Genomic DNA, 24,521 nt, shown 5'->3' with positions numbered 1-24,521 from the left:
TGAAAGCTGTTGCTGGTCTTCACCTTCCCCGTGCAGCCTACTCACAGGCACAACAGACATTGGGATCTGTGCTTGCCCAGAGAAGAAACATCTCACGGTGCGCATCCTCGGCAGAGCCTGTTCCCGAAAAGGCAAACGTCCGGCTCCTTGTCCCACACGGCAGGTGGCAGCCCTGAAAGCTGTTGCTGGTCTTCACCTTCCCCGTGCAGCCTATTCACAGGCACAGCCGCGCTGGGAATCTCTGCTTTCCCAAAGATGTAACCATTCACGGTGGTAAAAGTCAGCAGAGCCTGTTCCCGAAAAGGCAAACGTCCGGCTCCTTGTCCCACACGGAAGGTGGCAGCCCTGAAAGCTGTTGCTGGTCTTCACCTTCCCCGTGCAGCCTATTCACAGGCACAACAGACATTGGGATCTGTGCTTACCCAGAGAAGAAACATCTCACGGTGCGCATCCTCGGCAGAGCCTGTTCCCGAAAAGGCAAACGTCCGGCTCCTTGTCCCACACGGAAGGTGGCAGCCCTGAAAGCTGTTGCTGGTCTTCACCTTCCCCGTGCAGCCTATTCACAGGCACAACAGACATTGGGATCTCTGCTTTCACAAAGATGCAATCATTCACGGTGCTAAACCTCAGCAGAGCCTGTTCCCGAAAAGGCAAACGTCCAGCTCCTTCTCCCACACGGAAGGTGGCAGCCCTGCAAGCTGTTGCTGGTCTTCACCTTCCCCGTGCAGCCTATTCACAGGCACAACAGACATTGGGATCTGTGCTTGCCCAGAGAAGAAACATCTCACGGTGCGCATCCTCGGCAGAGCCTGTTCCCGAAAAGGCAAACGTCCGGCTCCTTGTCCCACACGGCAGGTGGCAGCCCTGAAAGCTGTTGCTGGTCTTCACCTTCCCCGTGCAGCCTATTCACAGGCACAACCGCACTGGGAATCTCTGCTTTCCCAAAGATGCAATCATTCACGGTGCTAAACCTCAGCAGAGCCTGTTCCCGAAAAGGCAAACGTCCGGCTCCTTGTCCCACACGGAAGGTGGCAGCCCTGAAAGCTGTTGCTGGTCTTCACCTTCCCCGTGCAGCCTATTCACAGGCACAACAGACATTGGGATCTCTGCTTGCCCAGAGAAGAAACATCTCACGGTGCGCATCCTCGGCAGAGCCTGTTCCCGAAAAGGCAAACGTCCGGCTCCTTGTCCCACACGGAAGGTGGCAGCCCTGAAAGCTGTTGCTGGTCTTCACCTTCCCCCTGCAGCCTATTCACAGGCAGAACCGCGTTGGGAATCTCTGCTTTCCCAAAGACGCAATCACTCACGGTGCTAATCCTCGGCAGAGCCTGTTCCCGAAAAGGCAAACGTCCGGCTCCTTGTCCCACACGGCAGGTGGCAGCCCTGAAAGCTGTTGCTGGTCTTCACCTTCCCCGTGCAGCCTATTCACAGGCACAACCGCACTGGGAATCTCTGCTTTCCCAAAGATGCAATCATTCACGGTGCGCATCCTCGGCAGAGCCTGTTCCCGAAAAGGCAAACGTCCGGCTCCTTGTCCCACACGGAAGGTGGCAGCCCTGAAAGCTGTTGCTGGTCTTCACCTTCCCCCTGCAGCCTATTCACAGGCACAACCGCGTTGGGAATCTCTGCTTTCCCAAAGACGCAATCACTCACGGTGCTAATCCTCGGCAGAGCCTGTTCCCGAAAAGGCAAACGTCCGGCTCCTTGTCCCACACGGCAGGTGGCAGCCCTGAAAGCTGTTGCTGGTCTTCACCTTCCCCGTGCAGCCTATTCACAGGCACAACCGCACTGGGAATCTCTGCTTTCCCAAAGACGCAATCATTCACGGTGCTAATCCTCGGCAGAGCCTGTTCCCGAAAAGGCAAACGTCCGGCTCCTTGTCCCACACGGCAGGTGGCAGCCCTGAAAGCTGTTGCTGGTCTTCACCTTCCCCATGCAGCCTATTCACAGGCACAACCGCTCTGGGAATCTCTGCTTTCCCAAAGATGTAACCATTCACGGTGGTAAAACTCAGCAGAGCCTATTCCCGAAAAGGCAAACGTCCGGCTCCTTGTCCCACACGGCAGGTGGCAGCCCTGCAAGCTGTTGCTGGTCTTCACCTTCCCCCTGCAGCCTATTCACAGGCACAACAGACATTGGGATCTCTGCTTTCCCACAGATGCAATCATTCACGGTGCGCATCCTCGGCAGAGCCTGGTCCCGAAAAGGCAAACGTCCGGCTCCTTGTCCCACACGGAAGGTGGCAGCCCTGAAAGCTGTTGCTGGTCTTCACCTTCCCCGTGCAGCCTATTCACAGGCACAACCGCACTGGGAATCTCTGCTTTCCCAAAGACGCAATCACTCACGGTGCTAATCCTCGGCAGAGCCTGTTCCCGAAAAGGCAAACGTCCGGCTCCTTGTCCCACACAGAAGATGGCAGCCCTGAAAGCTGTTGCTGGTCTTCACCTTCCCCGTGCAGCCTACTCACAGGCACAACAGACATTGGGATCTCTGCTTGCCCAGAGAAGAAACATCTCACGGTGCGCATCCTCGGCAGAGCCTGTTCCCGAAAAGGCAAACGTCCGGCTCCTTGTCCCACACGGCAGGTGGCAGCCCTGCAAGCTGTTGCTGGTATTCACCTTCCCCGTGCAGCCTATTCACAGGCACAGCCGCGCTGGGAATCTCTGCTTTCCCACAGATGCAATCACTCACGGTGCGCATCCTCGGCAGAGCCTGTTCCCGAAAAGGCAAACGTCCGGCTCCTTGTCCCACACGGAAGGCGGCAGCCCTGAAAGCTGTTGCTGGTCTTCACCTTCCCCATGCAGCCTATTCACATACACAACCGCACTGGGAATCTCTGCTTTCCCAAAGATGCAATCATTCACGGTGCTAATCCTCGGCAGAGCCTGTTCCTGAAAAGGCAAACGTCCGGCTCCTTGTCCTACACAGAAGGTGGCAGCCCTGAAAGCTGTTGCTGGTCTTCACCTTCCCCGTGCAGCCTACTCACAGGCACAACAGACATTGGGATCTGTGCTTGCCCAGAGAAGAAACATCTCACGGTGCGCATCCTCGGCAGAGCCTGTTCCCGAAAAGGCAAACGTCCGGCTCCTTGTCCCACACGGCAGGTGGCAGCCCTGAAAGCTGTTGCTGGTCTTCACATTCCCCATGCAGCCAATTCACAGGCACAACAGATATTGGGATCTGTGCTTGCCCAGAGAAGAAACATCTCACGGTGCGCATCCTCGGCAGAGCCTGTTCCCGAAAAGGCAAACGTCCGGCTCCTTGTCCCACACGGAAGGCGGCAGCCCTGAAAGCTGTTGCTGGTCTTCACCTTCCCCATGCAGCCTATTCACAGGCACAACCGCACTGGGAATCTCTGCTTTCCCAAAGATGTAACCATTCACGGTGGTAAAACTCAGCAGAGCCTGTTCCCGAAAAGGCAAACATCCGGCTCCTTGTCCCACACGGAAGGTGGCAGCCCTGAAAGCTGTTGCTGGTCTTTACCTTCCCCGTGCAGCCTACTCACAGGCACAACAGACATTGGGATCTGTGCTTGCCCAGAGAAGAAACATCTCACGGTGCGCATCCTCGGCAGAGCCTGTTCCCGAAAAGGCAAACGTCCGGCTCCTTGTCCCACACGGAAGGTGGCAGCCCTGAAAGCTGTTGCTGGTCTTCACCTTCCCCGTGCAGCCTATTCACAGGCACAACCGCGCTGGGAATCTCTGCTTTCCCACAGATGCAATCTCTCACGGTGCGCATCCTCGGCAGAGCCTGTTCCCGAAAAGGCAAACGTCCGGCTCCTTCTCCCAGACGGAAGGTGGCAGCCCTGAAAGCTGTTGCTGGTCTTCACCTTCCCCGTGCAGCCTATTCACAGGCACAACAGATATTGGAATCTCTGCTTTCTCAAAGATGCAATCATTCACGGTGCTAAACCTCAGCAGAGCCTGTTCCCGAAAAGGCAAACGTCCGGCTCCTTGTCCCACACGGAAGGCAGCAGCCCGGAAAGCAGTTGCTGGTCTTCACCTTCCCCGTGCAGCCTACTCACAGGCACAACAGACATTGGGATCTGTGCTTGCCCAGAGAAGAAACATCTCACGGTGCGCATCCTCGGCAGAGCCTGTTCCCGAAAAGGCAAACGTCCGGCTCCTTGTCCCACACGGCAGGTGGCAGCCCTGAAAGCTGTTGCTGGTCTTCACATTCCCCATGCAGCCAATTCACAGGCACAACAGATATTGGGATCTGTGCTTGCCCAGAGAAGAAACATCTCACGGTGCGCATCCTCGGCAGAGCCTGTTCCCGAAAAGGCAAACGTCCGGCTCCTTGTCCCACACGGAAGGCGGCAGCCCTGAAAGCTGTTGCTGGTCTTCACCTTCCCCATGCAGCCTATTCACAGGCACAACCGCACTGGGAATCTCTGCTTTCCCAAAGATGTAACCATTCACGGTGGTAAAACTCAGCAGAGCCTGTTCCCGAAAAGGCAAACGTCCGGCTCCTTGTCCCACACGGAAGGTGGCAGCCCTGAAAGCTGTTGCTGGTCTTTACCTTCCCCGTGCAGCCTACTCACAGGCACAACAGACATTGGGATCTGTGCTTGCCCAGAGAAGAAACATCTCACGGTGCGCATCCTCGGCAGAGCCTGTTCCCGAAAAGGCAAACGTCCGGCTCCTTGTCCCACACGGAAGGTGGCAGCCCTGAAAGCTGTTGCTGGTCTTCACCTTCCCCGTGCAGCCTATTCACAGGCACAACCGCGCTGGGAATCTCTGCTTTCCCACAGATGCAATCTCTCACGGTGCGCATCCTCGGCAGAGCCTGTTCCCGAAAAGGCAAACGTCCGGCTCCTTCTCCCAGACGGAAGGTGGCAGCCCTGAAAGCTGTTGCTGGTCTTCACCTTCCCCGTGCAGCCTATTCACAGGCACAACAGATATTGGAATCTCTGCTTTCTCAAAGATGCAATCATTCACGGTGCTAAACCTCAGCAGAGCCTGTTCCCGAAAAGGCAAACGTCCGGCTCCTTGTCCCACACGGAAGGCAGCAGCCCGGAAAGCTGTTGCTGGTCTTCACCTTCCCCGTGCAGCCTACTCACAGGCACAACAGACATTGGGATCTGTGCTTGCCCAGAGAAGAAACATCTCACGGTGCGCATCCTCGGCAGAGCCTGTTCCCGAAAAGGCAAACGTCCGGCTCCTTGTCCCACACGGAAGGTGGCAGCCCTGAAAGCTGTTGCTGGTCTTCACCTTCCCCGTGCAGCCTATTCACAGGCACAGCCGCGCTGGGAATCTCTGCTTTCCCAAAGATGTAACCATTCACGGTGGTAAAACTCAGCAGAGCCTGTTCCCGAAAAGGCAAACGTCCGGCTCCTTGTCCCACACGGAAGGTGGCAGCCCTGAAAGCTGTTGCTGGTCTTCACCTTCCCCGTGCAGCCTATTCACAGGCACAACAGACATTGGGATCTGTGCTTGCCCAGAGAAGAAACATCTCACGGTGCGCATCCTCGGCAGAGCCTGTTCCCGAAAAGGCAAACGTCCGGCTCCTTGTCCCACACGGAAGGCGGCAGCCCTGAAAGCTGTTGCTGGTCTTCACCTTCCCCGTGCAGCCTATTCACAGGCACAACAGACATTGGGATCTCTGCTTGCCCAGAGAAGAAACATCTCACGGTGCGCATCCTCGGCAGAGCCTGTTCCCGAAAAGGCAAACGTCCGGCTCCTTGTCCCACACGGAAGGTGGCAGCCCTGAAAGCTGTTGCTGGTCTTCACCTTCCCAGTGCAGCCCACTCACAGGAACAACAGATATTGGGATCTGTGCTTTCCCAAACACGCAATCACTCACGGTGCGCATCCTCGGCAGAGCCTGTTCCCGAAAAGGCAAACGTCCGGCTCCTTGTCCCACACGGAAGGCGGCAGCCCTGAAAGCTGTTGCTGGTCTTCACCTTCCCCGTGCAGCCTATTCACAGGCACAACAGACATTGGGATCTCTGCTTGCCCAGAGAAGAAACATCTCACGGTGCGCATCCTCGGCAGAGCCTGTTCCCGAAAAGGCAAACGTCCGGCTCCTTGTCCCACACGGCAGGTGGCAGCCCTGAAAGCTGTTGCTGGTCTTCACCTTCCCCGTGCAGCCTATTCACAGGCACAACCGCGCTGGGAATCTCTGCTTTCCCACAGATGCAATCTCTCACGGTGCGCATCCTCGGCAGAGCCTGTTCCCGAAAAGGCAAACGTCCGGCTCCTTGTCCCACACGGAAGGTGGCAGCCCTGAAAGCTGTTGCTGGTCTTCACCTTCCCCGTGCAGCCTATTCACAGGCACAACAGACATTGGGATCTGTGCTTACCCAGAGAAGAAACATCTCACGGTGCGCATCCTCGGCAGAGCCTGTTCCCGAAAAGGCAAACGTCCGGCTCCTTGTCCCACACGGAAGGTGGCAGCCTTGAAAGCTGTTGCTGGTCTTCACCTTCCCCGTGCAGCCTACTCACAGGCACAACAGATATTGGGATCTGTGCTTTCCCAAAGATGCAATCATTCACGGTGCTAAACCTCAGCAGAGCCTGTTCCCGAAAAGGCAAACGTCCAGCTCCTTGTCCCACACGGAAGGTGGCAGCCCTGAAAGCTGTTGCTGGTCTTCACCTTCCCCGTGCAGCCTATTCACAGGCACAACAGACATTGGGATCTGTGCTTGCCCAGAGAAGAAACATCTCACGGTGCGCATCCTCGGCAGAGCCTGTTCCCGAAAAGGCAAACGTCCGGCTCCTTGTCCCACACGGCAGGTGGCAGCCCTGAAAGCTGTTGCTGGTCTTCACCTTCCCCGTGCAGCCTATTCACAGGCACAACCGCACTGGGAATCTCTGCTTTCCCAAAGATGCAATCATTCACGGTGCTAAACCTCAGCAGAGCCTGTTCCCGAAAAGGCAAACGTCCGGCTCCTTGTCCCACACGGAAGGTGGCAGCCCTGAAAGCTGTTGCTGGTCTTCACCTTCCCCGTGCAGCCTATTCACAGGCACAACAGACATTGGGATCTCTGCTTGCCCAGAGAAGAAACATCTCACGGTGCGCATCCTCGGCAGAGCCTGTTCCCGAAAAGGCAAACGTCCGGCTCCTTGTCCCACACGGAAGGTGGCAGCCCTGAAAGCTGTTGCTGGTCTTCACCTTCCCCCTGCAGCCTATTCACAGGCACAACCGCGTTGGGAATCTCTGCTTTCCCAAAGACGCAATCACTCACGGTGCTAATCCTCGGCAGAGCCTGTTCCCGAAAAGGCAAACGTCCGGCTCCTTGTCCCACACGGCAGGTGGCAGCCCTGAAAGCTGTTGCTGGTCTTCACCTTCCCCGTGCAGCCTATTCACAGGCACAACAGACATTGGGATCTCTGCTTGCCCAGAGAAGAAACATCTCACGGTGCGCATCCTCGGCAGAGCCTGTTCCCGAAAAGGCAAACGTCCGGCTCCTTGTCCCACACGGCAGGTGGCAGCCCTGAAAGCTGTTGCTGGTCTTCACCTTCCCCGTGCAGCCTATTCACAGGCACAACCGCACTGGGAATCTCTGCTTTCCCAAAGATGCAATCATTCACGGTGCGCATCCTCGGCAGAGCCTGTTCCCGAAAAGGCAAACGTCCGGCTCCTTGTCCCACACGGAAGGTGGCAGCCCTGAAAGCTGTTGCTGGTCTTCACCTTCCCCCTGCAGCCTATTCACAGGCACAACCGCGTTGGGAATCTCTGCTTTCCCAAAGACGCAATCACTCACGGTGCTAATCCTCGGCAGAGCCTGTTCCCGAAAAGGCAAACGTCCGGCTCCTTGTCCCACACGGCAGGTGGCAGCCCTGAAAGCTGTTGCTGGTCTTCACCTTCCCCGTGCAGCCTATTCACAGGCACAACCGCACTGGGAATCTCTGCTTTCCCAAAGACGCAATCATTCACGGTGCTAATCCTCGGCAGAGCCTGTTCCCGAAAAGGCAAACGTCCGGCTCCTTGTCCCACACGGCAGGTGGCAGCCCTGAAAGCTGTTGCTGGTCTTCACCTTCCCCATGCAGCCTATTCACAGGCACAACCGCTCTGGGAATCTCTGCTTTCCCAAAGATGTAACCATTCACGGTGGTAAAACTCAGCAGAGCCTATTCCCGAAAAGGCAAACGTCCGGCTCCTTGTCCCACACGGCAGGTGGCAGCCCTGCAAGCTGTTGCTGGTCTTCACCTTCCCCCTGCAGCCTATTCACATACACAACCGCACTGGGAATCTCTGCTTTCCCAAAGATGCAATCATTCACGGTGCTAATCCTCGGCAGAGCCTGTTCCTGAAAAGGCAAACGTCCGGCTCCTTGTCCTACACAGAAGGTGGCAGCCCTGAAAGCTGTTGCTGGTCTTCACCTTCCCCGTGCAGCCTACTCACAGGCACAACAGACATTGGGATCTGTGCTTGCCCAGAGAAGAAACATCTCACGGTGCGCATCCTCGGCAGAGCCTGTTCCCGAAAAGGCAAACGTCCGGCTCCTTGTCCCACACGGCAGGTGGCAGCCCTGAAAGCTGTTGCTGGTCTTCACATTCCCCATGCAGCCAATTCACAGGCACAACAGATATTGGGATCTGTGCTTGCCCAGAGAAGAAACATCTCACGGTGCGCATCCTCGGCAGAGCCTGTTCCCGAAAAGGCAAACGTCCGGCTCCTTGTCCCACACGGAAGGCGGCAGCCCTGAAAGCTGTTGCTGGTCTTCACCTTCCCCATGCAGCCTATTCACAGGCACAACCGCACTGGGAATCTCTGCTTTCCCAAAGATGTAACCATTCACGGTGGTAAAACTCAGCAGAGCCTGTTCCCGAAAAGGCAAACATCCGGCTCCTTGTCCCACACGGAAGGTGGCAGCCCTGAAAGCTGTTGCTGGTCTTTACCTTCCCCGTGCAGCCTACTCACAGGCACAACAGACATTGGGATCTGTGCTTGCCCAGAGAAGAAACATCTCACGGTGCGCATCCTCGGCAGAGCCTGTTCCCGAAAAGGCAAACGTCCGGCTCCTTGTCCCACACGGAAGGTGGCAGCCCTGAAAGCTGTTGCTGGTCTTCACCTTCCCCGTGCAGCCTATTCACAGGCACAACCGCGCTGGGAATCTCTGCTTTCCCACAGATGCAATCTCTCACGGTGCGCATCCTCGGCAGAGCCTGTTCCCGAAAAGGCAAACGTCCGGCTCCTTCTCCCAGACGGAAGGTGGCAGCCCTGAAAGCTGTTGCTGGTCTTCACCTTCCCCGTGCAGCCTATTCACAGGCACAACAGATATTGGAATCTCTGCTTTCTCAAAGATGCAATCATTCACGGTGCTAAACCTCAGCAGAGCCTGTTCCCGAAAAGGCAAACGTCCGGCTCCTTGTCCCACACGGAAGGCAGCAGCCCGGAAAGCTGTTGCTGGTCTTCACCTTCCCCGTGCAGCCTACTCACAGGCACAACAGACATTGGGATCTGTGCTTGCCCAGAGAAGAAACATCTCACGGTGCGCATCCTCGGCAGAGCCTGTTCCCGAAAAGGCAAACGTCCGGCTCCTTGTCCCACACGGCAGGTGGCAGCCCTGAAAGCTGTTGCTGGTCTTCACATTCCCCATGCAGCCAATTCACAGGCACAACAGATATTGGGATCTGTGCTTGCCCAGAGAAGAAACATCTCACGGTGCGCATCCTCGGCAGAGCCTGTTCCCGAAAAGGCAAACGTCCGGCTCCTTGTCCCACACGGAAGGCGGCAGCCCTGAAAGCTGTTGCTGGTCTTCACCTTCCCCATGCAGCCTATTCACAGGCACAACCGCACTGGGAATCTCTGCTTTCCCAAAGATGTAACCATTCACGGTGGTAAAACTCAGCAGAGCCTGTTCCCGAAAAGGCAAACGTCCGGCTCCTTGTCCCACACGGAAGGTGGCAGCCCTGAAAGCTGTTGCTGGTCTTTACCTTCCCCGTGCAGCCTACTCACAGGCACAACAGACATTGGGATCTGTGCTTGCCCAGAGAAGAAACATCTCACGGTGCGCATCCTCGGCAGAGCCTGTTCCCGAAAAGGCAAACGTCCGGCTCCTTGTCCCACACGGAAGGTGGCAGCCCTGAAAGCTGTTGCTGGTCTTCACCTTCCCCGTGCAGCCTATTCACAGGCACAACCGCGCTGGGAATCTCTGCTTTCCCACAGATGCAATCTCTCACGGTGCGCATCCTCGGCAGAGCCTGTTCCCGAAAAGGCAAACGTCCGGCTCCTTCTCCCAGACGGAAGGTGGCAGCCCTGAAAGCTGTTGCTGGTCTTCACCTTCCCCGTGCAGCCTATTCACAGGCACAACAGATATTGGAATCTCTGCTTTCTCAAAGATGCAATCATTCACGGTGCTAAACCTCAGCAGAGCCTGTTCCCGAAAAGGCAAACGTCCGGCTCCTTGTCCCACACGGAAGGCAGCAGCCCGGAAAGCTGTTGCTGGTCTTCACCTTCCCCGTGCAGCCTACTCACAGGCACAACAGACATTGGGATCTGTGCTTGCCCAGAGAAGAAACATCTCACGGTGCGCATCCTCGGCAGAGCCTGTTCCCGAAAAGGCAAACGTCCGGCTCCTTGTCCCACACGGAAGGTGGCAGCCCTGAAAGCTGTTGCTGGTCTTCACCTTCCCCGTGCAGCCTATTCACAGGCACAGCCGCGCTGGGAATCTCTGCTTTCCCAAAGATGTAACCATTCACGGTGGTAAAACTCAGCAGAGCCTGTTCCCGAAAAGGCAAACGTCCGGCTCCTTGTCCCACACGGAAGGTGGCAGCCCTGAAAGCTGTTGCTGGTCTTCACCTTCCCCGTGCAGCCTATTCACAGGCACAACAGACATTGGGATCTGTGCTTGCCCAGAGAAGAAACATCTCACGGTGCGCATCCTCGGCAGAGCCTGTTCCCGAAAAGGCAAACGTCCGGCTCCTTGTCCCACACGGAAGGCGGCAGCCCTGAAAGCTGTTGCTGGTCTTCACCTTCCCCGTGCAGCCTATTCACAGGCACAACAGACATTGGGATCTCTGCTTGCCCAGAGAAGAAACATCTCACGGTGCGCATCCTCGGCAGAGCCTGTTCCCGAAAAGGCAAACGTCCGGCTCCTTGTCCCACACGGAAGGTGGCAGCCCTGAAAGCTGTTGCTGGTCTTCACCTTCCCAGTGCAGCCCACTCACAGGAACAACAGATATTGGGATCTGTGCTTTCCCAAACACGCAATCACTCACGGTGCGCATCCTCGGCAGAGCCTGTTCCCGAAAAGGCAAACGTCCGGCTCCTTGTCCCACACGGAAGGCGGCAGCCCTGAAAGCTGTTGCTGGTCTTCACCTTCCCCGTGCAGCCTATTCACAGGCACAACAGACATTGGGATCTCTGCTTGCCCAGAGAAGAAACATCTCACGGTGCGCATCCTCGGCAGAGCCTGTTCCCGAAAAGGCAAACGTCCGGCTCCTTGTCCCACACGGCAGGTGGCAGCCCTGAAAGCTGTTGCTGGTCTTCACCTTCCCCGTGCAGCCTATTCACAGGCACAACCGCGCTGGGAATCTCTGCTTTCCCACAGATGCAATCTCTCACGGTGCGCATCCTCGGCAGAGCCTGTTCCCGAAAAGGCAAACGTCCGGCTCCTTGTCCCACACGGAAGGTGGCAGCCCTGAAAGCTGTTGCTGGTCTTCACCTTCCCCGTGCAGCCTATTCACAGGCACAACAGACATTGGGATCTGTGCTTACCCAGAGAAGAAACATCTCACGGTGCGCATCCTCGGCAGAGCCTGTTCCCGAAAAGGCAAACGTCCGGCTCCTTGTCCCACACGGCAGGTGGCAGCCCTGAAAGCTGTTGCTGGTCTTCACCTTCCCCGTGCAGCCTATTCACAGGCACAACCGCACTGGGAATCTCTGCTTTCCCAAAGATGCAATCATTCACGGTGCTAAACCTCAGCAGAGCCTGTTCCCGAAAAGGCAAACGTCCGGCTCCTTGTCCCACACGGAAGGTGGCAGCCCTGAAAGCTGTTGCTGGTCTTCACCTTCCCCGTGCAGCCTATTCACAGGCACAACAGACATTGGGATCTCTGCTTGCCCAGAGAAGAAACATCTCACGGTGCGCATCCTCGGCAGAGCCTGTTCCCGAAAAGGCAAACGTCCGGCTCCTTGTCCCACACGGAAGGTGGCAGCCCTGAAAGCTGTTGCTGGTCTTCACCTTCCCCCTGCAGCCTATTCACAGGCACAACCGCGTTGGGAATCTCTGCTTTCCCAAAGACGCAATCACTCACGGTGCTAATCCTCGGCAGAGCCTGTTCCCGAAAAGGCAAACGTCCGGCTCCTTGTCCCACACGGCAGGTGGCAGCCCTGAAAGCTGTTGCTGGTCTTCACCTTCCCCGTGCAGCCTATTCACAGGCACAACAGACATTGGGATCTCTGCTTGCCCAGAGAAGAAACATCTCACGGTGCGCATCCTCGGCAGAGCCTGTTCCCGAAAAGGCAAACGTCCGGCTCCTTGTCCCACACGGCAGGTGGCAGCCCTGAAAGCTGTTGCTGGTCTTCACCTTCCCCGTGCAGCCTATTCACAGGCACAACCGCGCTGGGAATCTCTGCTTTCCCACAGATGCAATCTCTCACGGTGCGCATCCTCGGCAGAGCCTGTTCCCGAAAAGGCAAACGTCCGGCTCCTTGTCCCACACGGAAGGTGGCAGCCCTGAAAGCTGTTGCTGGTCTTCACCTTCCCCGTGCAGCCTATTCACAGGCACAACAGATATTGGAATCTCTGCTTTCTCAAAGATGCAATCATTCACGGTGCTAAACCTCAGCAGAGCCTGTTCCCGAAAAGGCAAACGTCCGGCTCCTTGTCCCACACGGAAGGCAGCAGCCCGGAAAGCTGTTGCTGGTCTTCACCTTCCCCGTGCAGCCTACTCACAGGCACAACAGACATTGGGATCTGTGCTTGCCCAGAGAAGAAACATCTCACGGTGCGCATCCTCGGCAGAGCCTGTTCCCGAAAAGGCAAACGTCCGGCTCCTTGTCCCACACGGAAGGTGGCAGCCCTGAAAGCTGTTGCTGGTCTTCACCTTCCCCGTGCAGCCTATTCACAGGCACAGCCGCGCTGGGAATCTCTGCTTTCCCAAAGATGTAACCATTCACGGTGGTAAAACTCAGCAGAGCCTGTTCCCGAAAAGGCAAACGTCCGGCTCCTTGTCCCACACGGAAGGTGGCAGCCCTGAAAGCTGTTGCTGGTCTTCACCTTCCCCGTGCAGCCTATTCACAGGCACAACAGACATTGGGATCTGTGCTTGCCCAGAGAAGAAACATCTCACGGTGCGCATCCTCGGCAGAGCCTGTTCCCGAAAAGGCAAACGTCCGGCTCCTTGTCCCACACGGAAGGCGGCAGCCCTGAAAGCTGTTGCTGGTCTTCACCTTCCCCGTGCAGCCTATTCACAGGCACAACAGACATTGGGATCTCTGCTTGCCCAGAGAAGAAACATCTCACGGTGCGCATCCTCGGCAGAGCCTGTTCCCGAAAAGGCAAACGTCCGGCTCCTTGTCCCACACGGAAGGTGGCAGCCCTGAAAGCTGTTGCTGGTCTTCACCTTCCCAGTGCAGCCCACTCACAGGAACAACAGATATTGGGATCTGTGCTTTCCCAAACACGCAATCACTCACGGTGCGCATCCTCGGCAGAGCCTGTTCCCGAAAAGGCAAACGTCCGGCTCCTTGTCCCACACGGAAGGCGGCAGCCCTGAAAGCTGTTGCTGGTCTTCACCTTCCCCGTGCAGCCTATTCACAGGCAGAACAGACATTGGGATCTCTGCTTGCCCAGAGAAGAAACATCTCACGGTGCGCATCCTCGGCAGAGCCTGTTCCCGAAAAGGCAAACGTCCGGCTCCTTGTCCCACACGGCAGGTGGCAGCCCTGAAAGCTGTTGCTGGTCTTCACCTTCCCCGTGCAGCCTATTCACAGGCACAACCGCGCTGGGAATCTCTGCTTTCCCACAGATGCAATCTCTCACGGTGCGCATCCTCGGCAGAGCCTGTTCCCGAAAAGGCAAACGTCCGGCTCCTTGTCCCACACGGAAGGTGGCAGCCCTGAAAGCTGTTGCTGGTCTTCACCTTCCCCGTGCAGCCTATTCACAGGCACAACAGACATTGGGATCTGTGCTTACCCAGAGAAGAAACATCTCACGGTGCGCATCCTCGGCAGAGCCTGTTCCCGAAAAGGCAAACGTCCGGCTCCTTGTCCCACACGGCAGGTGGCAGCCCTGAAAGCTGTTGCTGGTCTTCACCTTCCCCGTGCAGCCTATTCACAGGCACAACCGCACTGGGAATCTCTGCTTTCCCAAAGATGCAATCATTCACGGTGCTAAACCTCAGCAGAGCCTGTTCCCGAAAAGGCAAACGTCCGGCTCCTTGTCCCACACGGAAGGTGGCAGCCCTGAAAGCTGTTGCTGGTCTTCACCTTCCCCGTGCAGCCTATTCACAGGCACAACAGACATTGGGATCTCTGCTTGCCCAGAGAAGAAACATCTCACGGTGCGCATCCTCGGCAGAGCCTGTTCCCGAAAAGGCAAACGTCCGGCTCCTTGTCCCACACGGAAGGTGGCAGCCCTGAAAGCTGTTGCTGGTCTTCACCTTCCCCCTGCAGCCTATTCACAGGCACAACCGCGTTGGGAATCTCTGCTTTCCCAAAGACGCAATCACTCACGGTGCTAATCCTCGGCAGAGCCTGTTCCCGAAAAGGCAAACGTCCGGCTCCTTGTCCCACACGGCAGGTGGCAGCCCTGAAAGCTGTTGCTGGTCTTCACCTTCCCCGTGCAGCCTATTCACAGGCACAACAGACATTGGGATCTCTGCTTGCCCAGAGAAGAAACATCTCACGGTGCGCATCCTCGGCAGAGCCTGTTCCCGAAAAGGCAAACGTCCGGCTCCTTGTCCCACACGGCAGGTGGCAGCCCTGAAAGCTGTTGCTGGTCTTCACCTTCCCCGTGCAGCCTATTCACAGGCACAACCGCGCTGGGAATCTCTGCTTTCCCACAGATGCAATCTCTCACGGTGCGCATCCTCGGCAGAGCCTGTTCCCGAAAAGGCAAACGTCCGGCTCCTTGTCCCACACGGCAGGTGGCAGCCCTGAAAGCTGTTGCTGGTCTTCACCTTCCCCGTGCAGCCTATTCACAGGCACAACAGACATTGGGATCTCTGCTTGCCCAGAGAAGAAACATCTCACGGTGCGCATCCTCGGCAGAGCCTGTTCCCGAAAAGGCAAATGTCCGGCTCCTTGTCCCACACGGAAGGTGGCAGCCCTGAAAGCTGTTGCTGGTCTTCACCTTCCCCGTGCAGCCTATTCACAGGCACAACCGCGCTGGGAATCTCTGCTTTCCCACAGATGCAATCTCTCACGGTGCGCATCCTCGGCAGAGCCTGTTCCCGAAAAGGCAAACGTCCGGCTCCTTGTCCCACACGGAAGGCAGCAGCCCGGAAAGCTGTTGCTGGTCTTCACCTTCCCCGTGCAGCCTACTCACAGGCACAACAGACATTGGGATCTGTGCTTGCCCAGAGAAGAAACATCTCACGGTGCGCATCCTCGGCAGAGCCTGTTCCCGAAAAGGCAAACGTCCGGCTCCTTGTCCCACACGGAAGGTGGCAGCCCTGAAAGCTGTTGCTGGTCTTCACCTTCCCCGTGCAGCCTATTCACAGGCACAGCCGCGCTGGGAATCTCTGCTTTCCCAAAGATGTAACCATTCACGGTGGTAAAACTCAGCAGAGCCTGTTCCCGAAAAGGCAAACGTCCGGCTCCTTGTCCCACACGGAAGGTGGCAGCCCTGAAAGCTGTTGCTGGTCTTCACCTTCCCCGTGCAGCCTATTCACAGGCACAACAGACATTGGGATCTGTGCTTGCCCAGAGAAGAAACATCTCACGGTGCGCATCCTCGGCAGAGCCTGTTCCCGAAAAGGCAAACGTCCGGCTCCTTGTCCCACACGGAAGGCGGCAGCCCTGAAAGCTGTTGCTGGTCTTCACCTTCCCCCTGCAGCCTATTCACAGGCACAACAGACATTGGGATCTCTGCTTGCCCAGAGAAGAAACATCTCACGGTGCGCATCCTCGGCAGAGCCTGTTCCCGAAAAGGCAAACGTCCGGCTCCTTGTCCCACACGGAAGGTGGCAGCCCTGAAAGCTGTTGCTGGTCTTCACCTTCCCAGTGCAGCCCACTCACAGGAACAACAGATATTGGGATCTGTGCTTTCCCAAACACGCAATCACTCACGGTGCGCATCCTCGGCAGAGCCTGTTCCCGAAAAGGCAAACGTCCGGCTCCTTGTCCCACACGGAAGGCGGCAGCCCTGAAAGCTGTTGCTGGTCTTCACCTTCCCCGTGCAGCCTATTCACAGGCACAACAGACATAGGGATCTCTGCTTACCCAGAGAAGAAACATCTCACGGTGCGCATCCTCAGCAGAGCCTGTTCCCGAAAAGGCAAACGTCCGGCTCCTTGTCCCACACGGAAGGTGGCAGCCCTGAAAGCTGTTGCAGGGCTTCACCTTCCCCGTGCAGCCCACTCACAGGAACAACAGATATTGGGATCTGTGCTTTCCCAAACACACAATCTCTCACAGTGCGCATCCTCGGCAGAGCCTGTTCCCGAAAACGCAAACGTCCGGCTCCTTGTCCCACACGGCAGGCAGCAGACCTGAAAGCTGTTGCTGGTCTTCACCTTCCCCGTGCAGCCTATTCACAGGCACAGCCGCGCTGGGAATCTCTGCTTTCCCAAAGATGTAACCATTCACGGTGGTAAAACTCAGCAGAGCCTGTTCCCGAAAAGGCAAACGTCCGGCTCCTTGTCCCACACGGCAGGTGGCAGCCCTGCAAGCTGTTGCTGGTCTTCACCTTCCCCGTGCAGCCTATTCACAGGCACAACAGACATTGGGATCTGTGCTTGCCCAGAGAAGAAACATCTCACGGTGCGCATCCTCGGCAGAGCCTGTTCCCGAAAAGGCAAACGTCCGGCTCCTTGTCCCACACGGAAGGTGGCAGCCCTGAAAGCTGTTGCTGGTCTTCACCTTCCCCGTGCAGCCTATTCACAGGCACAACAGACATTGGGATCTGTGCTTGCCCAGAGAAGAAACATCTCACGGTGCGCATCCTCGGCAGAGCCTGTTCCCGAAAAGGCAAACGTCCGGCTCCTTGTCCCACACGGAAGGTGGCAGCCCTGAAAGCTGTTGCTGGGCTTCACCTTCCCCATGCAGCCTATTCACAGGCACAACAGATATTGGGATCTGTGCTTGCCCAGAGAAGAAACATCTCACGGTGCGCATCCTCGGCAGAGCCTGTTCCCGAAAAGGCAAACGTCCGGCTCCTTGTCCCACACGGAAGGCGGCAGCCCTGAAAGCTGTTGCTGGTCTTCACCTTCCCCATGCAGCCTATTCACAGGCACAACCGCACTGGGAATCTCTGCTTTCCCAAAGATGTAACCATTCACGGTGGTAAAACTCAGCAGAGCCTGTTCCCGAAAAGGCAAACGTCCGGCTCCTTGTCCCACACAGAAGGTGGCAGCCCTGAAAGCTGTTGCTGGTCTTCACCTTCCCCGTGCAGCCTACTCACAGGCACAACAGACATTGGGATCTGTGCTTGCCCAGAGAAGAAACATCTCACGGTGCGCATCCTCGGCAGAGCCTGTTCCCGAAAAGGCAAACGTCCGGCTCCTTGTCCCACACGGCAGGTGGCAGCCCTGAAAGCTGTTGCTGGTCTTCACCTTCCCCGTGCAGCCTATTCACAGGCACAGCCGCGCTGGGAATCTCTGCTTTCCCAAAGACGCAATCACTCACGGTGCTAATCCTCGGCAGAGCCTGTTCCCGAAAAGGCAAACGTCCGGCTCCTTGTCCCACACGGAAGGCGGCAGCCCTGAAAGCTGTTGCTGGTCTTCACCTTCCCCGTGCAGCCTATTCACAGGCACAACCGCACTGGGAATCTCTGCTTTCCCAAAGACGCAATCACTCACGGTGCGCATCCTCGGCAGAGCCTGTTCCCGAAAAGGCAAACGTCCGGCTCCTTGTCCCACACGGAAGGCGGCAGCCCTGCAAGCTGTTGCTGGTCTTCACCTTCCCCGTGCAGCATATTCACAGGCACAGCCGCGCGGGAATCTCTGCTTTCCCAAAGACGCAATCACTCACGGTGCGCATCCTCGGCAGAGCCTGTTCCCGAAAAGGCAAACGTCCGGCTCCTTGTCCCACACGGAAGGCGGCAGCCCTGAAAGCTGTTGCTGGTCTTCACCTTCCCCGTGCAGCCTATTCACAGGCACAACAGACATTGGGATCTCTGCTTGCCCAGAGAAGAAACATCTCACGGTGCGCATCCTCGGCAGAGCCTGTTCCCGAAAAGGCAAACATCCGGCTCCTTGTCCCACACGGCAGGTGGCAGCCCTGAAAGCTGTTGCTGGTCTTCACCTTCCCCGTGCAGCCTATTCACAGGCACAGCCGCGCTGGGAATCTCTGCTTTCCCAAAGATGTAACCATTCACGGTGGTAAAACTCAGCAGAGCCTGTTCCCGAAAAGGCAAACGTCCGGCTCCTTGTCCCACACGGCAGGTGGCAGCCCTGCAAGCTGTTGCTGGTCTTCACCTTCCCCGTGCAGCCTATTCACAGGCACAACAGACATTGGGATCTGTGCTTGCCCAGAGAAGAAACATCTCACGGTGCGCATCCTCGGCAGAGCCTGTTCCCGAAAAGGCAAACGTCCGGCTCCTTGTCCCACACGGAAGGTGGCAGCCCTGAAAGCTGTTGCTGGTCTTCACCTTCCCCGTGCAGCCTATTCACAGGCACAACAGACATTGGGATCTGTGCTTGCCCAGAGAAGAAACATCTCACGGTGCGCATCCTCGGCAGAGCCTGTTCCCGAAAAGGCAAACGTCCGGCTCCTTGTCCCACACGGAAGGTGGCAGCCCTGAAAGCTGTTGCTGGGCTTCACCTTCCCCATGCAGCCTATTCACAGGCACAACAGATATTGGGATCTGTGCTTGCCCAGAGAAGAAACATCTCACGGTGCGCATCCTCGGCAGAGCCTGTTCCCGAAAAGGCAAACGTCCGGCTCCTTGTCCCACACGGAAGGCGGCAGCCCTGAAAGCTGTTGCTGGTCTTCACCTTCCCCATGCAGCCTATTCACAGGCACAACCGCACTGGGAATCTCTGCTTTCCCAAAGATGTAACCATTCACGGTGGTAAAACTCAGCAGAGCCTGTTCCCGAAAAGGCAAACGTCCGGCTCCTTGTCCCACACAGAAGGTGGCAGCCCTGAAAGCTGTTGCTGGTCTTCACCTTCCCCGTGCAGCCTACTCACAGGCACAACAGACATTGGGATCTGTGCTTGCCCAGAGAAGAAACATCTCACGGTGCGCATCCTCGGCAGAGCCTGTTCCCGAAAAGGCAAACGTCCGGCTCCTTGTCCCACACGGCAGGTGGCAGCCCTGAAAGCTGTTGCTGGTCTTCACCTTCCCCGTGCAGCCTATTCACAGGCACAGCCGCGCTGGGAATCTCTGCTTTCCCAAAGACGCAATCACTCACGGTGCTAATCCTCGGCAGAGCCTGTTCCCGAAAAGGCAAACGTCCGGCTCCTTGTCCCACACGGAAGGCGGCAGCCCTGAAAGCTGTTGCTGGTCTTCACCTTCCCAGTGCAGCCTATTTACAGGCACAACCGCACTGGGAATCTCTGCTTTCCCAAAGACGCAATCACTCACGGTGCGCATCCTCGGCAGAGCCTGTTCCCGAAAAGGCAAACGTCCGGCTCCTTGTCCCACACGGAAGGCGGCAGCCCTGCAAGCTGTTGCTGGTCTTCACCTTCCCCGTGCAGCATATTCACAGGCACAGCCGCGCGGGAATCTCTGCTTTCCCAAAGACGCAATCACTCACGGTGCGCATCCTCGGCAGAGCCTGTTCCCGAAAAGGCAAACGTCCGGCTCCTTGTCCCACACGGAAGGCGGCAGCCCTGAAAGCTGTTGCTGGTCTTCACCTTCCCCGTGCAGCCTATTCACAGGCACAACAGACATTGGGATCTCTGCTTGCCCAGAGAAGAAACATCTCACGGTGCGCATCCTCGGCAGAGCCTGTTCCCGAAAAGGCAAACATCCGGCTCCTTGTCCCACACGGCAGGTGGCAGCCCTGAAAGCTGTTGCTGGTCTTCACCTTCCCCGTGCAGCCTATTCACAGGCACAGCCGCGCTGGGAATCTCTGCTTTCCCAAACACGCAATCTCTCACGGTGGTAAAACTCAGCAGAGCCTGTTCCCGAAAAGGCAAACGTCCGGCTCCTTGTCCCACATGGAAGGCGGCAGCCCTGAAAGCTGTTGCTGGTCTTCACCTGCCCCGTGCAGCCTATTCACAGGCACAACAGATATTGGAATCTCTGCTTTCTCAAAGATGCAATCATTCACGGTGCTAAACCTCAGCAGAGCCTGTTCCCGAAAAGGAAAACGTCCGGCTCCTTGTCCCACACGGCAGGCGGCAGCCCTGAAAGCTGTTGCTGGTCTTCACCTTCCCAGTCCATCTTAGAGCCAGCTGGTATAGGCTCGCTCTCTCTCGAACACAGGGGAAGCTTCCAGCAGCTTCTTACAGGAGCCACCCCTGTAACCCCCCCCGCTACCAAAACCTTGCCACATAAAACCAATACATTCCACCCCTCGCCTCTGTGTATCACATTTTTAAGAAATATCATTAAAATCTACATTCATCACACAAAATCTTCACTCACATTAACAAAAAGAATTCCCCACACCAAAATCAAAATAATATCATCACAAAACCGACAAAGAGTGGACAATTTACACACATTCCACCCCTTGTCCCTTCACCACAATTACAACAATAAAATTTCCCCACTCATCAAGCAGCTCTTAACTCTCTAGCTGCGTTCAGTCCATGTTTTGCCCGTCACCTCTCTCAATTACTATCCTTATCTCAAATTCCTCACACTGCCCGCATTCTCCACCAAAAAGACTGTGATGGGTTGACCCTGGCTGGACGCCAGGCGCCCACCAAAGCCGTTCTATCACTCCCCCATCCTCAGCTGGACAGGGGAGAGAAAGATATAACAAAAGGCTTGCGGGTCGAGATAAGGACAGGAGAGATCATTCACTAATTACCATCACGGGCAAAACAGACTCAGCTTAGGGAAAATTAGCTCACTTTTTATTACAAATCAGCCAGAGTAAGGTAAATGAGAAATAAAACGACATCTCAGAACACCTTCCCTCCACCCCTCCCTTCTTCCCGGGCACAACTTCACTCCCGGATTTCTCCACCAAGCCCCCCCAGCGGCACAAGGGGGACAGGGATGGGGTTTACGGTCATCACATGTTATTTTCTGCCGCTTCACCTCCTCAGGGCGAGGGCTCGTCACACTCTTCCCCTGCTCCAACGTGGGGTCCCACCCACGGGAGACAGTCCTCCACGAACTTTCTCCAACGTGGGCCATTCCCACGGGCTGCAGTTCTTCACGAACTGCTCCAGCATGGGTCCTTTCCACGGTGTGCAGTCCTTCAGGCACAGACTGCTCCAGCGTGGGTCCCCCACGGGGTCACAAGTCCTGCCAGAAAACCTGCTCCGTGGGCTCCTCTCTCCACAGATCCGCAGGTCCTGCCAGGAACCTGCTCCAGCGCAGGGTTCCCACGGGGTCACAGCCTCCTTCAGGAACCCACCTGCTCCGGCGTGGGGTCCTCCACGGGCTGCAGGTGGATATCTGCCCCACCATGGACCTCCCTGGACTGCAGGGGGACAGCCTGCCTCACCAGGGTCTTCACCACGGGCTGCAGGGGAATCTTCGCTCCGGCGCCTGGAGCATCTCCTCCCCCTCCTTCTGCACTGACCTTGGTGTCCGCAGGCTTGTTTCTCTTACATGTTCTCACTCCAAAGACTGTGATGGGTTGACCCTGGCTGGACGCCAGGCGCCCACCAAAGCCGTTCTATCACTCCCCCATCCTCAGCTGGACAGGGGAGAGAAAAATATAACAAAAGGCTTGCGGGTCGAGATAAGGACAGGAGAGATCATTCACTAATTACCATCACGGGCAAAACAGACTCAGCTTAGGGAAAATTAGCTCACTTTTTATTACAAATCAGCCAGAGTAAGGTAAATGAGAAATAAAACGAAATCTCAGAACACCTTCCCTCCACCCCTCCCTTCTTCCCGGGCACAACTTCACTCCCGGATTTCTCCACCAAGCCCCCCCAGCGGCACAAGGGGGACAGGGATGGGGTTTACGGTCATCACATGTTATTTTCTGCCGCTTCACCTCCTCAGGGCGAGGGCTCGTCACACTCTTCCCCTGCTCCAACGTGGGGTCCCACCCACGGGAGACAGTCCTCCACGAACTTTCTCCAACGTGGGCCATTCCCACGGGCTGCAGTTCTTCACGAACTGCTCCAGCATGGGTCCTTTCCACGGTGTGCAGTCCTTCAGGCACAGACTGCTCCAGCGTGGGTCCCCCACGGGGTCACAAGTCCTGCCAGAAAACCTGCTCCGTGGGCTCCTCTCTCCACAGATCCGCAGGTCCTGCCAGGAACCTGCTCCAGCGCAGGGTTCCCACGGGGTCACAGCCTCCTTCAGGAACCCACCTGCTCCGGCGTGGGGTCCTCCACGGGCTGCAGGTGGATATCTGCCCCACCATGGACCTCCCTGGACTGCAGGGGGACAGCCTGCCTCACCAGGGTCTTCACCACGGGCTGCAGGGGAATCTTCGCTCCGGCGCCTGGAGCATCTCCTCCCCCTCCTTCTGCACTGACCTTGGTGTCCGCAGGCTTGTTTCTCTTACATGTTCTCACTCCTCTCTCCGGTGGCTGTTTTCCGCGTCCCAACTTTTTTTTCCTTCTTAAAAATGTTATCACAGAGGCGTTACCACTATCACTGATTGGCTCGGCCTTGGCCGGCGGCAGGTCCATCTTAGAGCCAGCTGGTATAGGCTCGCTCTCTCTCGAACACAGGGGAAGCTTCCAGCAGCTTCTTACAGGAGCCACCCCTGTAACCCCCCCCGCTACCAAAACCTTGCCACATAAAACCAATACAAGCCTATATACAGGCACAACCGCACTGGGAATCTGTGCTTTCCCAAAGACGCAATCATTCACGGTGCGCATCCTCGGCAGAGCCTGTTCCCGAAAAGGCGAACGTCCAGCTCCTTGTCCCACACGGAAGGTGGCAGCCCTGCAAGCTGTTGCTGCTCTTCACCTTCCCCCTGCAGCCTATTCAGAGGCACAACAGACATTGGGATCTGTGCTTGCCCAGAGAAGAAACATCTCACGGTGCGCATCCTCGGCAGAGCCTGTTCCCGAAAAGGCAAACGTCCGGCTCCTTGTCCCACACGGAAGGCGGCAGCCCTGAAAGCTGTTGCTGGTCTTCACCTTCCCCGTGCAGCATATTCACAGGCACAACTGCGGTGGGAATCTCTGCTTTCCCAAAGACGCAATCACTCACGGTGCGCATCCTCGGCAGAGCCTGTTCCCGAAAAGGCAAACGTCCGGCTCCTTCTCCCACATGGAAGGCGGCAGCCCTGAAAGCTGTTGCTGGTCTTCACCTTCCCCATGCAGCCTATTCACAGGCACAACCGCACTGGGAATCTCTGCTTTCCCACAGATGCAATCATTCACGGTGCGCATCCTCGGCAGAGCCTGTTCCCGAAAAGGCAAACGTCCGGCTCCTTGTCCCACACGGAAGGTGGCAGCCCTGAAAGCTGTTGCTGGTCTTCACCTTCCCCGTGCAGCCTACTGACAGGCACAACAGATATTGGGATCTGTGCTTTCCCAAACACGCAATCTCTCACGGTGCGCATCCTCGGCAGAGCCTGTTCCCGAAAAGGCAAACGTCCGGCTCCTTGTCCCACACGGAAGGCGGCAGCCCTGAAAGCTGTTGCTGGTCTTCACCTTCCCCCTGCAGCCTATTCACAGGCTCAACCGCACTGGGAATCTCTGCTTTCCCACAGATGCAATCATTCACGGTGCGCATCCTCGGCAGAGCCTGTTCCCGAAAAGGCAAACGTCCGGCTCCTTGTCCCACACAGCAGGTGGCAGCCCTGAAAGCTGTTGCTGGTCTTCACCTTCCCCGTGTAGCCTATTCACAGGCACAACAGATATTGGAATCTCTGCTTTCTCAAAGATGCAATCATTCACGGTGCTAATCCTCGGCAGAGCCTGTTCCCGAAAAGGCAAACGTCCGGCTCCTTGTCCCACACGGCAGGCGGCAGCCCTGAAAGCTGTTGCTGGTCTTCACCTTCCCAGTGCAGCCTATATACAGGCACAACCGCACTGGGAATCTCTGCTTTCCCAAAGACGCAATCTCTCACGGTGCGCATCCTCGGCAGAGCCTGTTCCCGAAAAGGCGAACGTCCAGCTCCTTGTCCCACACGGAAGGTGGCAGCCCTGCAAGCTGTTGCTGCTCTTCACCTTCCCCCTGCAGCCTATTCACAGGCACAACAGACATTGGGATCTGTGCTTGCCCAGAGAAGAAACATCTCATGGTGCGCATCCTCGGCAGAGCCTGTTCCCGAAAAGGCAAACGTCCGGCTCCTTGTCCCACACGGAAGGCGGCAGCCCTGAAAGCTGTTGCTGGTCTTCACCTTCCCCGTGCAG

This window comes from Haliaeetus albicilla, chromosome 26 (genome assembly GCF_947461875.1).
Source record: "Haliaeetus albicilla chromosome 26, bHalAlb1.1, whole genome shotgun sequence".
Taxonomy (NCBI): Eukaryota; Metazoa; Chordata; class Aves; order Accipitriformes; family Accipitridae; genus Haliaeetus; species Haliaeetus albicilla.
Note: the sequence above shows the minus strand (reverse complement) of the source record.